The sequence below is a fragment of the Saccopteryx bilineata genome, chromosome 7 (genome assembly GCF_036850765.1).
Source record: "Saccopteryx bilineata isolate mSacBil1 chromosome 7, mSacBil1_pri_phased_curated, whole genome shotgun sequence".
Lineage (NCBI taxonomy): Eukaryota > Metazoa > Chordata > Mammalia > Chiroptera > Emballonuridae > Saccopteryx > Saccopteryx bilineata.
The window spans coordinates 30,044,222-30,057,053 of NC_089496.1; positions in this window are offsets into that span (position 1 = coordinate 30,044,222).

Below are 12,832 nucleotides of genomic sequence, written 5' to 3' on the forward strand. Positions count from 1 at the left end.
CTTCTACTGAGATTATAATGCCTTTGAACAGTCCTCAGATGAATTTCACCTTGCCTTTCTGTCTTTTTCAAAGAGAGGGAGACTTTGAAGAGCGTTTTTTTTCTTTTTTAATATATCTAAAGTTTCTCTTATATATAAATGAAATTTCCATTTAGTACTTTGGCGTTTCACTGAGAATACTTTGGGTTTTACAATATTTATTTTTTTCACTATGCTCAGTGGAGACAGAGGAAAACAAACCTATTTGTAACTATTCCACTTCTCCATGGGGACCCATGTCCTGGTTACTTGTCTCTCCTGCTGCTCAGCACACAACAGGAATACAGCAAAGCCCAAATTCATCATGGGTGTGGAGACTCAGTGTGCATAAAGTTGGTACCATTGCCCTTCATTTTCATGAGTCATGGGTTTTTGAAGGAAGTACTATTGGAAGAAAATATGGGGGTTGTGAGAAACCAAGTTCTACATCACCTCTTCTGTGCCCTTTCTCACATACCTGACCAAGGTGCAGAGAGAATGCTTCCATTCTCACTGTGGTGGTTATCAAAAGCTTGAGCCTGTCTCTTCACTCTTAATTTTTATAAAAGAAACTGAGAATATAATAACTATTTTCTTATGTGAGTAGAGGGAAGATAGTGAGACAGACACCCACTTGTACCCCAACCAGGATCTCCGGGCAAGCCCATCTTGGGTCAATGCTCAAGTACTGAGCCATTTTTAGCACCTGAGTCCAATATACTCCTAGCAAGTATCTTCAGAACCTGGGGCCACACTGGTACCAGTCAAGCCACTGGCTGGGAGAGGGAAACAGGGGGATAAGGGGAAAAGGGGTGGGGAGAGAAGCAGATGGTTACTTTTCTTGTGTGCCCTGATCAGGAATTGAACCCAGAATGTCCATATGCTAGGCCAATGCTCTATCTACTAAGCCACTGGCCAGGGCCAGAACTATTTTTTATGAGATACCACATTTATGCTATAACTACCATGTACTTTCTGGGAGGAACTTTCTATTTTTCTTCTTTGATTAAAAAGAAAGTATTTCTCCAGTTATTTTTAAGAATGAGTTATTATTCAGTGGTAATTTTACTTAAGGTGCTTATGTGCCAGAGGAATATAAAAAAACATGTTTAGAGTTTTTAAATTAAAATAGGATGAGCTATTGATTTTTGTCTTTGGAAAGAAAATAAATTACAACTTGCATGGAAGTAGACTTTATAAGGGGTACACTTGTTGCTAAGTTTCAAGAGACCTATTAATTAATTTTAAAACTCTGTTGAATGGTGTCAGTGGTTCACATAAATGCAGAAGAATGTAAAAGGAAAAACTTTTCATTGTCCTTCTTTTCGATCTTAAATACTATATATCAGAACTCGCATTTGTAGAACTAACGTTGAAAAAAAAATAGATGTTGCAAATCTGTGATAATGGCTAAGGCAAAAAGACTAGATGACATTTTATTTTATTTTATTTTTATTTTTTATTTTTAATAAATTTTTATTAATGGTAATGGGATGACATTAATAAATCAGGGTACATATATTCAAAGAAAACATGTCTAGGTTATTTTGTCATTAAATTATGTTGCGTACCCCTCGCCCAAAGTCAGATTGTCCTCCGCCACCCTCTATCTAGTTCTCTGTGCCCCTTCCCCTCCCCCTAACTCTCTCCCTCCCTCCCTCCCATGTCCTCCCTCCCCCCACCCCTGGTAACCACCACACTCTTGTCCATGTCTCTTAGTCTCATTTTTATGTTCCACCAATGTATGGAATCATGTAGTTCTTGTTTTTTTCTGATTTACTTATTTCACTCCTTATAATGGTTCCTCAAAAAACTGCAAATAGAACTACCTTATGACCCAGCAATCCCTCTACTGGGTATATACCCCAAAACCTCAGAAACATTGATACGTGAAGACACATGTAGCCCCATGTTCATTGCAGCACTGTTCACAGTGGCCAAGACATGGAAACAACCAAAAAGCCCTTCAATTGAAGACTGGATAAAGAAGATGTGGCACATATACACTATGGAATACTACTCAGCCATAAGAAATGATGACATCAGATCATTTACAGCAAAATGGTGGGATCTAGATGATATTTTAAAGTTGTGCCCCAGGCAGTGGCTTTTTCCTATTCCCAGCTATTCTTGTTTACAAATAACTAAGACTACTCTAATCATATATCTTCTTGCCAAGAAAAATTTCTATCTCTCTATTTATACTGAAAAAATAAATTGCCCCATTTTTTTTTAACTGTTCAAGGTTCTGGATCATGTATCCTTGATTTACAGTAATTTTGACTTATACCTCTAAAATAGAATACTTTTTTCTACTATCAAATGATTGTATTTGTTATGACCCAGTCCTTTTTCCGCACTTCAGCTTGGCTTGTGCCAGAGATACTATGCTTTGATGCTTTAATACACACTCCTGCACTACATGAGTACCCACACTCCACATCCTCAGTCAAAACCCCACTCCCTCCTGTTTACGTTCAGCCTCAAACATATAACCTTCCCTGATCAACTCTGCACTTCATTCTTCTAAACACTTGGGTTGCGCCGTTTCTATACTTTTCCTAATATATTTCAGTTTATATATTGACTCAATTACACTTTAATTCCAGGGAAAGCAGCATTGAAATTACACATCTCTGAATTACCCCTGCACTAAAGTAAAGCCCTCTAAAAAATGTGGTTCAAAGACAGTCTCAGTTTATAGTTTACAAATTACAATATTTATATACTACTAAAATCCACTTAGAAATTTAACCTGTTTCTAAAAAAAATAATAACTGTAGATTAATTTTATTTGGTTCCCTCTCTTCCTTGTTAGTCAGCATCTCTATTCACATTTTATACCACCTTTAACTATTTTTAACGCACCTCTATTTATCCATTAACAAACATCTGATGGATTCTGGTGTTTACTAGATGTACAGTTACCTCCACCTACCCACCTACCCTTTAGATCCTTTTTTTTTTTTTTTTTTTTTTTTTAGTGAGATAGAGACAGGAAAGAAGAGAGATGAGAAACGTCAACTCATAGTTGAGTTAATTTAGCTGTTCACCTAGCACTTAATACGTTTCTTGATGGGGTGGAGGGGAGGGGCTCCAGCTAAGGCAATGATCTCTTGCTCAAGCCACCAACTTTGGGCTTTGAGCCAGAGACCTTTAGGCTTAAGCCAGCAACCATAGGATAATGATGATCCCACGCTCAAGCCAGCAACACCATGCTCAAGTTGGTGAGCCTGTGCACAAGCTGAATAAGTCTGCATTCAAGCCAGTGACCTTAGGGTTTCAAACCTGGGACCTTAGTGTCCCAGATCAGTGATCTATCCACTGCACCACCACCGGTCAGACACCTTTAATGTTATAATTACGCTTAGCACCTCTCTTTCTTCCCCATCTCCTACCATTCTAGCCTAGACCATCTTTTCTTCTTCACAACATAATTATTTTTACAACATACATATTTCCCTTTAAAACAAGGAAAAAGATGAGACATTCTTTATACCCTTATTATTTAACATTGTTTTGAGTGACCAATTAATGTAATTAATGAACAGAAAGAAAAATGAGACATAGAAATTAGTGAATCAAATATAAAATGGTCATTATCTTAACATACAATTACTGTTTATCTGGAAATCCCCAGATAATCAACTAAATTACTTTTTTACAAAAAACAAGGAGAATTCTGTAAGGTAGGCACAGAATAATATAAATTGCCTTTGTATAAATTGCCTTTATATATTGAAACAAACTATACAATGTAACAAAAGAAACTACCTTTTTATAATAGCAACAAAAGGATGAACCACTTCTGGGACTGAAAGAAGACTAACCAAGACTCAGATGAAGAAAACTTTAAAACACTATAGAGAGTCATAACAAGATATTTTAACAAATGGAAATTATACCATGTTCTTTCAGAGAAAGACAGGAAACCATAAAAATATCTATTCACCCTTAGTTTATTCACTTAATGTGATCCCAATAAAAATATCAGGAGAATACATTTATGAAACTAAAAGATTTGTTTCTGTATATCCCTAAGTGCCTATCCTGGTATCTGAGTAGGTAGTAGAGGTAAAAAATGAGCACTTTTACCCTGCTTAATTTTTAGTTGTTTCCTTGACTTTCTTTAAAGATCTCACACTCTGACAGATTTGATCCTCACAAAATTAAGCCACTGGCCTCGATTTTGCCACTTTGTTCCAGGTGTTCTGAAATGTTGTACTGGGTAAAATTTGGACTAGGCAGCTGGGCATATGGTGTATAAGCCTGTAGCTCACACAAGCCCCACCATTTTGCGGAAGTGGTTGCTTATTTCGGTTTCCAGCACGACCAGATGCAAAACACAGGCTTCCCTCATAAAGGCAGCCTTGAGTCGCTTCATGTTGCCGGTGTAGTCTGGAACCTAAGAAGGTGAAGAGACAAGGTAATAACCAAAACTCCTAAGATGTGTGAAACTTACTAGAAGTACAGAAAGGGGAACCTGAGCAGCAATACCTTAACCCTGACACTGAAGGTCACTCAGTCCTCCATCTGGGCTGTGACACACGCGAGCACAGAAGGAGAGATCAGTTGGTTCATTTATCATAGCCTGTTAGATTTTAGTCATAAGGAGTCCTGTAAATGCCCTTTCCTTTCGATATTGTAATTTTTTTTTACTTAATCTGGAGAGTGTAGAGAACTGTAGTTTCATGATCTAAATGGAAAATATTAAAGAAGACAGAGGTGTTAGTGAGCGGTGATTTCAGAGCTTGGGCTTTGTGAAATTTGCAGACCCAAACTCGAATCCTGGCTTAGCAGATTGGATGAATATAGGCAGCTTACTTAGCCTTACCAACTCTCATTTTTCCATCTAATCAAGGAAAGAATCTACCATATTATGTGAATTAAAGATTAGAATTGCTTTGTGCAAATACTCAACACTTTGCCTACCCTATGTTATATTCAAGAATTAAACATGCAAATTTTAATTTTATAAAGTTCAAATATATTCTTGTTTTGTTTAAAAACTAATGCTTAAGAGAAAATTGCAAGGGCAGACCGCTTGCTTTTTCTTGTTCATAATATATATATCAAAATCTCCTGCCATTGCTAGGAGCATTATATGTCATAGTAAATTTATTTAAGGGTCAAGAGAAATGTTACTATTTGACTATTTAATTAGAGTTTCACCAAAATTAAAATTGGTGGTTTATTGCCACTTTTGAATTGAACTCAGCAGAATTTTAACTGTATTGTTCTCTTGTGTCAATGAAATGACAGGCACTTATTCATGTTGTTATTTAGTACAAAACAAAAACAATCCTAAAAACTTAATCCCTCCAGGGGTCTTCAAACTTTTTATAAAAACCGCCCACTTTTGCAGTGCTAGTCAACCTGGTCCCTACTGAGCAACCAAACAGTGCTGCGATTGGCCCACCTTGAAAGCTGGACTGCCCACTAGTGGGCGGTAGGGACCAGGTTGACCAGCACTGCAAAAGTGGGCGGTTTTATAAAAAGTTTGACGACCCCTGGAAGCCACAGGTGTGTTCAGCAACCCATGATGTTTTTGTTTGTTTGTTTGTTTTTTTACTTTACTCAATTTTCAGAGAGGAGAGAGACAGAGAGAGAGGGAAAGAGGGAGAGAAGAGAGAGAGAAAGAGAGAGAGAGAGAGAGAGAGAGAGAGAGAGAGAGAGAAAGGGGCGAGGAGCAGGAAGCATCAACTCCCATATGTGCCTTGACCTGGCAAGCCCAGGGTTTCAATCTGGCGACCTCAGTGTTCCACGCCGATGCTTTATCCCACTGTGCCACCACAGGTCAAGCCCCATGCTGTTGATCTATGGAAAAAGAATAATTCATACCTGGCTGCCAAATTATAATAGGGATTAATTGGATGTTTATAAAAGTCTTTAAAGATACAAAAATACTCTAACGCTTAAGTGTGTCTTTGCTTGTTAAATTAGTCATAAAATGAGGAGATTTTCTAGAAATAGTATTTAAGCTGTTGGAATATTATTGCTCAATTTCAGGAGATAATTAAAATATGCAGCATCTTTATTCTAGAGTTCCTTGATAAGAATCCCAGCTCTATTAATTAGAGGATTGAAGAGAGGTTAAAACCAAGTTTCCATTGATCCTTAATGATCACTAGCAGAGGTGTTTCTTTGTGGAAGTTATTGCAAATGAGAAAAGAAGAATTTGTGTAAATATGTGGATTATCATTCTCTTTATTTTATCCAAAGAGCTTTGAGTATTTGAAGCTACTGTCCATTTTTTTTTCCTTTTTTATAACCTATGATATCCTATTTCCAACACTGCTCTCCTTTGGACATCTTAATTTTCATTTAATACAAAATTCTTAGCAGGTATTATTATTATTATTAGCAAGTTTCCATACAGATAGAAGCTCTTGGAATCAGCACAGTGAGAACAAGGGAAATGTTATTTAATGGCATAAGGTAGGGTAAGGCAGAAATATAGACTTCATAAACTAGTTGATGGTCATGCTGCCATGTGCAATGGCCTGTCCCGGGAAGCAGGGACATTAATGGAATTTTTAGGAGGCATATTCATCACGAGTAATTGAGAATAAAACATGTGTGAAAGCTGTAGCATTTGAAGGGGTTCGTTTCAGACTCTGGATCATTTCGAATAAGGAAGATCTTTCTGTTTTATGATGCTACCAACCATGAGACTCTGTGGCACATAAAATATGCTGCAAAACAACTCCATATTTCATTATATATGTGCAGAAATTGCAAAGTACTTTTTATTTATTTATTTATTATTATTTTTTTAAATAAATTTTTATTAATGGTAATAGGATGACATTAATAAATCAGGGTACATATATTCAAAGAAAACATGTCTAGGTTATTTTGTCATTCAATTATGCTGCATACCCCTCGCCCAAAGTCAGATTGTCCTCCGTCACCCTCTATCTAGTTCTCTGTGCCCCTCCCCCTCCCCCTAACACTCTCCCTCCGTCCCTCCCATGTCCTCCCTCCCCCCACCCCTGGTAACCACCACACTCTTGTCCATGTCTCTTAGTCTCATTTTTATGTTCCACCAATGTATGGAATCATGTAGTTCTTGTTTTTTTCTGATTTACTTATTTCACTCCTTATAATGTTATCAAGATCCCACCATTTTGCTGTAAATGATCTGATGTCATCATTTCTTATGGCTGAGTAGTATTCCAGAGTGTATATGTGCCACATCTTCTTTATCCAGTCTTCAATTGAAGGGCTTTTTGGTTGTTTCCATGTCTTGGCCACTGTGAACAGTGCTGCAATGAACATGGGGCTACATGTGTCTTCACGTATCAATGTTTCTGAGGTTTTGGGGTATATACCCAGTAGAGGGATTGCTAGGTCATAAGGTAGTTCTATTTTCAGTTTTTTGAGGAACCACCATACTTTCCTCCATAATGGTTGTACTACTTTACAGTCCCACCAACAGTGAATGAGGGTTCCTTTTTCTCCACAGCCTCTCCAACATTTGCTATTACCCGTCTTGTTGATAATAGCTAATCTAACAGGGGTGAGGCGGTATCTCATTATAGTTTTGATTTGCATTTCTCTAATAACTAATGAAGCTGAGCATCTTTTCATATATCTGTTGGCCATTTGTATCTCTTCCTGGGAGAAATGTCTGTTCATGTCCTCTTCCCATTTTTTTATGGGATTGTTTGTTTGTTTGTTGTTGAGTTTTATGAGTTCTTTGTAAATTTTGGATATTAGGCCCTTATCTGAGCTGTTGTTTGAAAATATCATTTCCCATTTAGTTGGCTGTCTGTTTATTTTGATATCAGTTTCTCTTGCTGAGCAAAAACTTTTTATTCTGATGTAGTCCCATTCATTTATCTTTGCCTTCACTTCTCTTGCCATTGGAGTCAAGTTCATAAAATGTTCTTTAAAACCCAGGTCCATGATTTTAGTACCTATGTCTTCTTCTATGTACTTTATTGTTTCAGGTCTTATATTTAGGTCTTTGATCCATTTTGAATTAATTTTAGTACACGGGGACAGGCTGTAGTCGAGTTTCATTCTTTCGCATGTGGCTTTCCAGTTTTCCCAACACCATTTGTTGAAGAGGCTTTCTTTTCTCCATTGTGTGTTGTTGGCCCCTTTATCAAAGATTATTTGACCATATATATGTGGTTTTATTTCTGGGCTTTCTATTCTGTTCCATTGGTCTGAGTGTCTATTTTTCTGCCAATACCATGCTGTTTTGATTATCGTGGCCCTATAATATAGTTTAAAGTCAGGTATTGTAATGCCCCCAGCTTCATTCTTTTTCCTTAGGATTGTTTTGGCTATTTGGGGTTTTTTATAGTTCCATATAAATCTGATGATTTTTTGTTCCATTTCTTTAAAAAATCTCATAGGGATTTTGATGGGAATTGCATTAAATTTGTATATTGCTTTGGGTAATATGGCCATTTTGATAATATTTATTCTTCCTATCCAAGAACAAGAAATATTTTTCCATCTCATTGTATCTTTTTCGATTTCCCTTAACAATGCTTTGTAATTTTCATTATATAGGTCCTTTACATTCATTGTTATGTTTATTCCTAGGTATTTTATATTTTTTGTTGCAATCGTGAAGGGGATTATTTTTTTGAGTTCGTTTTCTAATATTTCATTGTTAGCATATAGAAAGGCTATGGACTTTTGTATGTTAATTTTGTATCCTGCGACCTTACTGTATTGGTTTATTGTTTAATCTTTTTGTGGAGTCCTTCGGGGTTTCGATGTATAGGATCATATCATCAGCAAAAAGTGATAGTTTTACTTCTTCTTTTCCGATATGGATGCCTTTTATTTCTTTGTCTTGTCTGATTGCTCTGGCCAGAACTTCTAGCACCACGTTAAATAAGAGTGGAGAGAGTGGACAACCCTGTCTTGTTCCTGATTTAAGGTAGAAAGTCCTCAGTTTTATGCCGTTTAATAGGATGTTGGCTGATGGTTTATCATATATGGCCTTTATCATGTTGAGATATTTTCCTTCTATACCCATTTTGTTGAGAGTCTTAAACATAAAATTGCGTTGTATTTTATCAAAAGCCTTTTCTGCATCTATTGATAAGATCATGTGGTTTTTGTTCTTTGTTTTGTTGATATGGTGTATTACGTTAACCGTTTTGCGTATGTTGAACCATCCTTGAGATTCTGGGATGAATCCCACTTGATCATGATGTATTATTTGTTTAATATGTTGTTGTATTCGGTTTGCCAGTATTTTGTTTAGTATTTTAGCATCTGTATTCATTAGAGATATTGGTCTGTAGTTTTCTTTCTTTGTGCCATCCTTGCCAGGTTTTGGTATGAGGGTTATGTTGGCCTCATAAAATGTGTTTGGAAGTATTGCTTCTTCTTCAATTTTTTGGAAGACTTTGAGTAGAATAGGAACCAAATCTTCTTTGAATGTTTGATAGAATTCACTAGTATAACCATCTGGGCCTGGACTTTTATTTTTGGGGAGGTTTTTAATAGTTTTTTCTATTTCCTCCCTGCTGATTGGTCTGTTTAGGCTTTCTGCTTCTTCATGACTCAGTCTAGGAAGGTTGTATTGTTCTAGGAATTTATCCATTTCTTCTAGATTGTTGTATTTGGTGGCATATAATTTTTCATAGTATTCTACAATAATTCTTTGTATAGCTATGATGTCTGTGGTGATCTCTCCTCTTTCATTTTGGATTTTATTTATTTGAGTCCTGTGTCTTTTTTCCTTGGTGAGTCTTGCCAAGGGTTTGTCAATTTTGTTGATCTTTTCAAAGAACCAGCTCCTTGTTTTATTGATTTTTTTCTATAGTTTTTCTGTTCTCTATTTCATTTATTTCTGCTCTGATTTTTATTATCTCCTTTCTTCGGCTGGTTTTGGGTTGTCTTTGTTCTTCTTTTTCTAGTTCCTTAAGGTGTGAGGTTAAGTGGTTTACTTCGGCTCTCTCTTGTTTGTTCATATAGGCCTGAAGTGATATGAACTTTCCTCTTATTTCTGCTTTTGCTGCATCCCAGAGATTCTGATATGTCGTATTTTCATTTTCATTTGTCTGTATATATCTTTTGATCTCTGCGCTTATTTCTTCTTTGACCCATTCATTTTTTAGAAGTATGTTGTTTAGTTTCCACATTTTTGTGGGTTTTTCCCCCTCTTTTTTGCAGTTGAATTCTAGTTTCAAGGCTTTATGATCAGAAAATATGCTTGGTACAATTTCAATTTTTCTAAATTTGCTGATATTGTCTTTGTGGCCCAACATATGGTCAATTCTTGAGAATGTTCCATGTACACTAGAGAAAAATGTATACTCTGTCTCTTTGGGATGAAGTGTCCTGTAGATGTCTATCATATCCAGGTGTTCTAGTATTTTGTTTAAGGCCACTATATCTTTATTGATTCTCTGTTTGGATGACCGATCTAGAGCCGTCAGCGGTGTATTGAGGTCACCAAGTATGATTGTATTTTTGTTAGTTTTTGTTTTAAGGTCAATAAGTAGCTGTCTTATATATTTTGGTGCTCCTTGGTTTGGTGCATATATATTAAGGATTGTTATGTCTTCTTGATTCAACTTCCCCTTAATCATTATGAAATGACCATTTTTGTCTCTGAGTACTTTTTCTGTCTTGTAGTCAGCATTATTAGATATGAGTATTGCTACACCTGCTTTTTTTTGGGTGTTGTTTGCTTGGAGTATTGTTTTCCAGCCTTTCACTTTGAATTTGTTTTTATCCTTGTTGCTTAGATGTGTTTCTTGTAGGCAGCATATAGTTGGATTTTCTTTTTTAATCCATTCTGCTACTCTGTGTCTTTTTATTGGTAAGTTTAATCCATTTACATTTAGTGTAATTATTGACACTTGTGGGTTCCCTACTGCCATTTTATAAATTGCTTTCTGTTAGTTTTGTATCTAGTTTGATTCTTCTCTTTTGTTTTTCTATCATTTGTTTTTGTTTGTTTGTGTTCCATACTTCTTTCCTCTGTTGCTATCTTTTTTTAAGTCAAGTGTTTTTGTGGTGGTTTTTTTAAGGGTGGTTACCATTAAGTAATGAAAAGGGTACCTACCATATTCATTGTAGTACTCTATCTTATAAGTATTTCTGCACTTCATCGTCCTTTGCTACTGTTAATCTCCAACCTCTCCCCACTTTTTTTCCTTTGTTGTCACAGTTTAAGTTTGGTTTTATTGTGTTCTTGGTGGAGCTGTTACTTGTGGTGTTGTTTTCTTTTGTTCTTTGAATCTGGTTGGAAAACCCCCTTTAGTATTTCCTGGAGTGGGGGCTTTCTGCTGATAAATTCTCTCATTTTTTCTGTATTTGTGAATGTTTTTATATCTCCTTCGTACTTGAAGGATAGCTTTGATGGGTATAGTATTCTTGGCTGAAAGTTCCTGTCTTTCAGGGCTTTAAATATTGGGGTCCACTCTCTTCTAGCTTGTAGAGTTTCTGCTGAGAAATCTGATGATAATCTAATAGGCCTTCCTTTATATGTTGTACTCTTCTTTTCCCTGGCTGCCTTGAGAATTTTTTCTTTGTCATTGGTTTGTGTCATCTTCATTATGATGTGCCTTGGAGTGGGTTTGTTGGGGTTAAGAAAACTCGGTGTTCTGTTTGCTTCTTGAATTTGAGGCTTTAGTTCCTTCCACAGGCTTGGGAAGTTCTCATCTATTATTTGTTTGAGTATATTCTCCATTCCATTTTCTTTCTCTTCTCCCTCTGATATACCTATTATTCTTATGTTATTCTTTCTGATGGAGTCAGACAATTCCTGTAGGGCTTTCTCGTTTTTTATTATTTTTGAGTCTCTTTCTTCTTCTCTCTGTTGTGCCTCAAGTTGTTTGTCTTCTATTTCACTAATCCTATCTTCAATCTGGACTGTTCTGTTAGCTAAGCTTGTTACCTCGTTTTTCAGCTCGTGAATTGAGTTTTTCATTTCTGTTTGATTTGTTTGTATAGTTTCAATTTCCTTGGTAATATATTCTTTGTGTTCATTGAGTTGTTTTCTGATCTCCCTATATTGCCTTTCTGTGTTTTCTTGTATCTCTCTGAGTATTTTTAAGATTTCTATTTTAAATTCTCTGTCATTTAGCTCCAAGGCTTCCAATATGTTAAGTCTTTTCTCCATAGATTTTTCCACATCTATTTGTGTTACCTCTCTTTCTTTTGTATCCATAATATTCGATTTCCTCTTTCTTATCGGCATCTGAGGGTGGTCTTGTTGATAGCACTAATTAGAATTAATAAAGAGTAAAAAGTAAAAAAAAAAAAAAAAAAAAAAAAAAAAAAAGGTAAAACACCCCACAAAAAAAACAGTAATAATTTATTATTTCCCCCTTTTTTCTTTCTTCTCTTTCCCTCCTATCCCCTCCTCAGGGAAATATCGTGCCTATAATGCAGGGCCTGATTTGGGGTGAAGAGTTCAAGGGGCAAAAAAAAAAGGGAGTAGGGACCTATTAAATGAAAAAAAAAAAAAAAAAAAGGAAGAAACTCTTAGACAAGCATAAGATGATTTGCTTGTAAGTGATGGTCAACTAAGAGATATAATGAGAGGGATAAGAGGGAACCAGAAAAAAGGACCAAAAAAGAATAATAAAGAAGAGAAAAAATAAAAATAATAAGTAAAAATCTGTTGTATTAAGTGGCGCGAAGACTAAATACAATGGAGACCTTGGGTTGGGAGGACCCAAAATGCCACAAAAATAAACAAACAAGAGAAAAAAATAAAAACAAAAGCAAATAAGAAAAATAAAGCCAAAAAAAAGCCTTGAGTCCCAAATTAACTAATTTGTTTGTGATTGAGGATTAAATGGGAGGAAAGTACAATGAGAAAAGA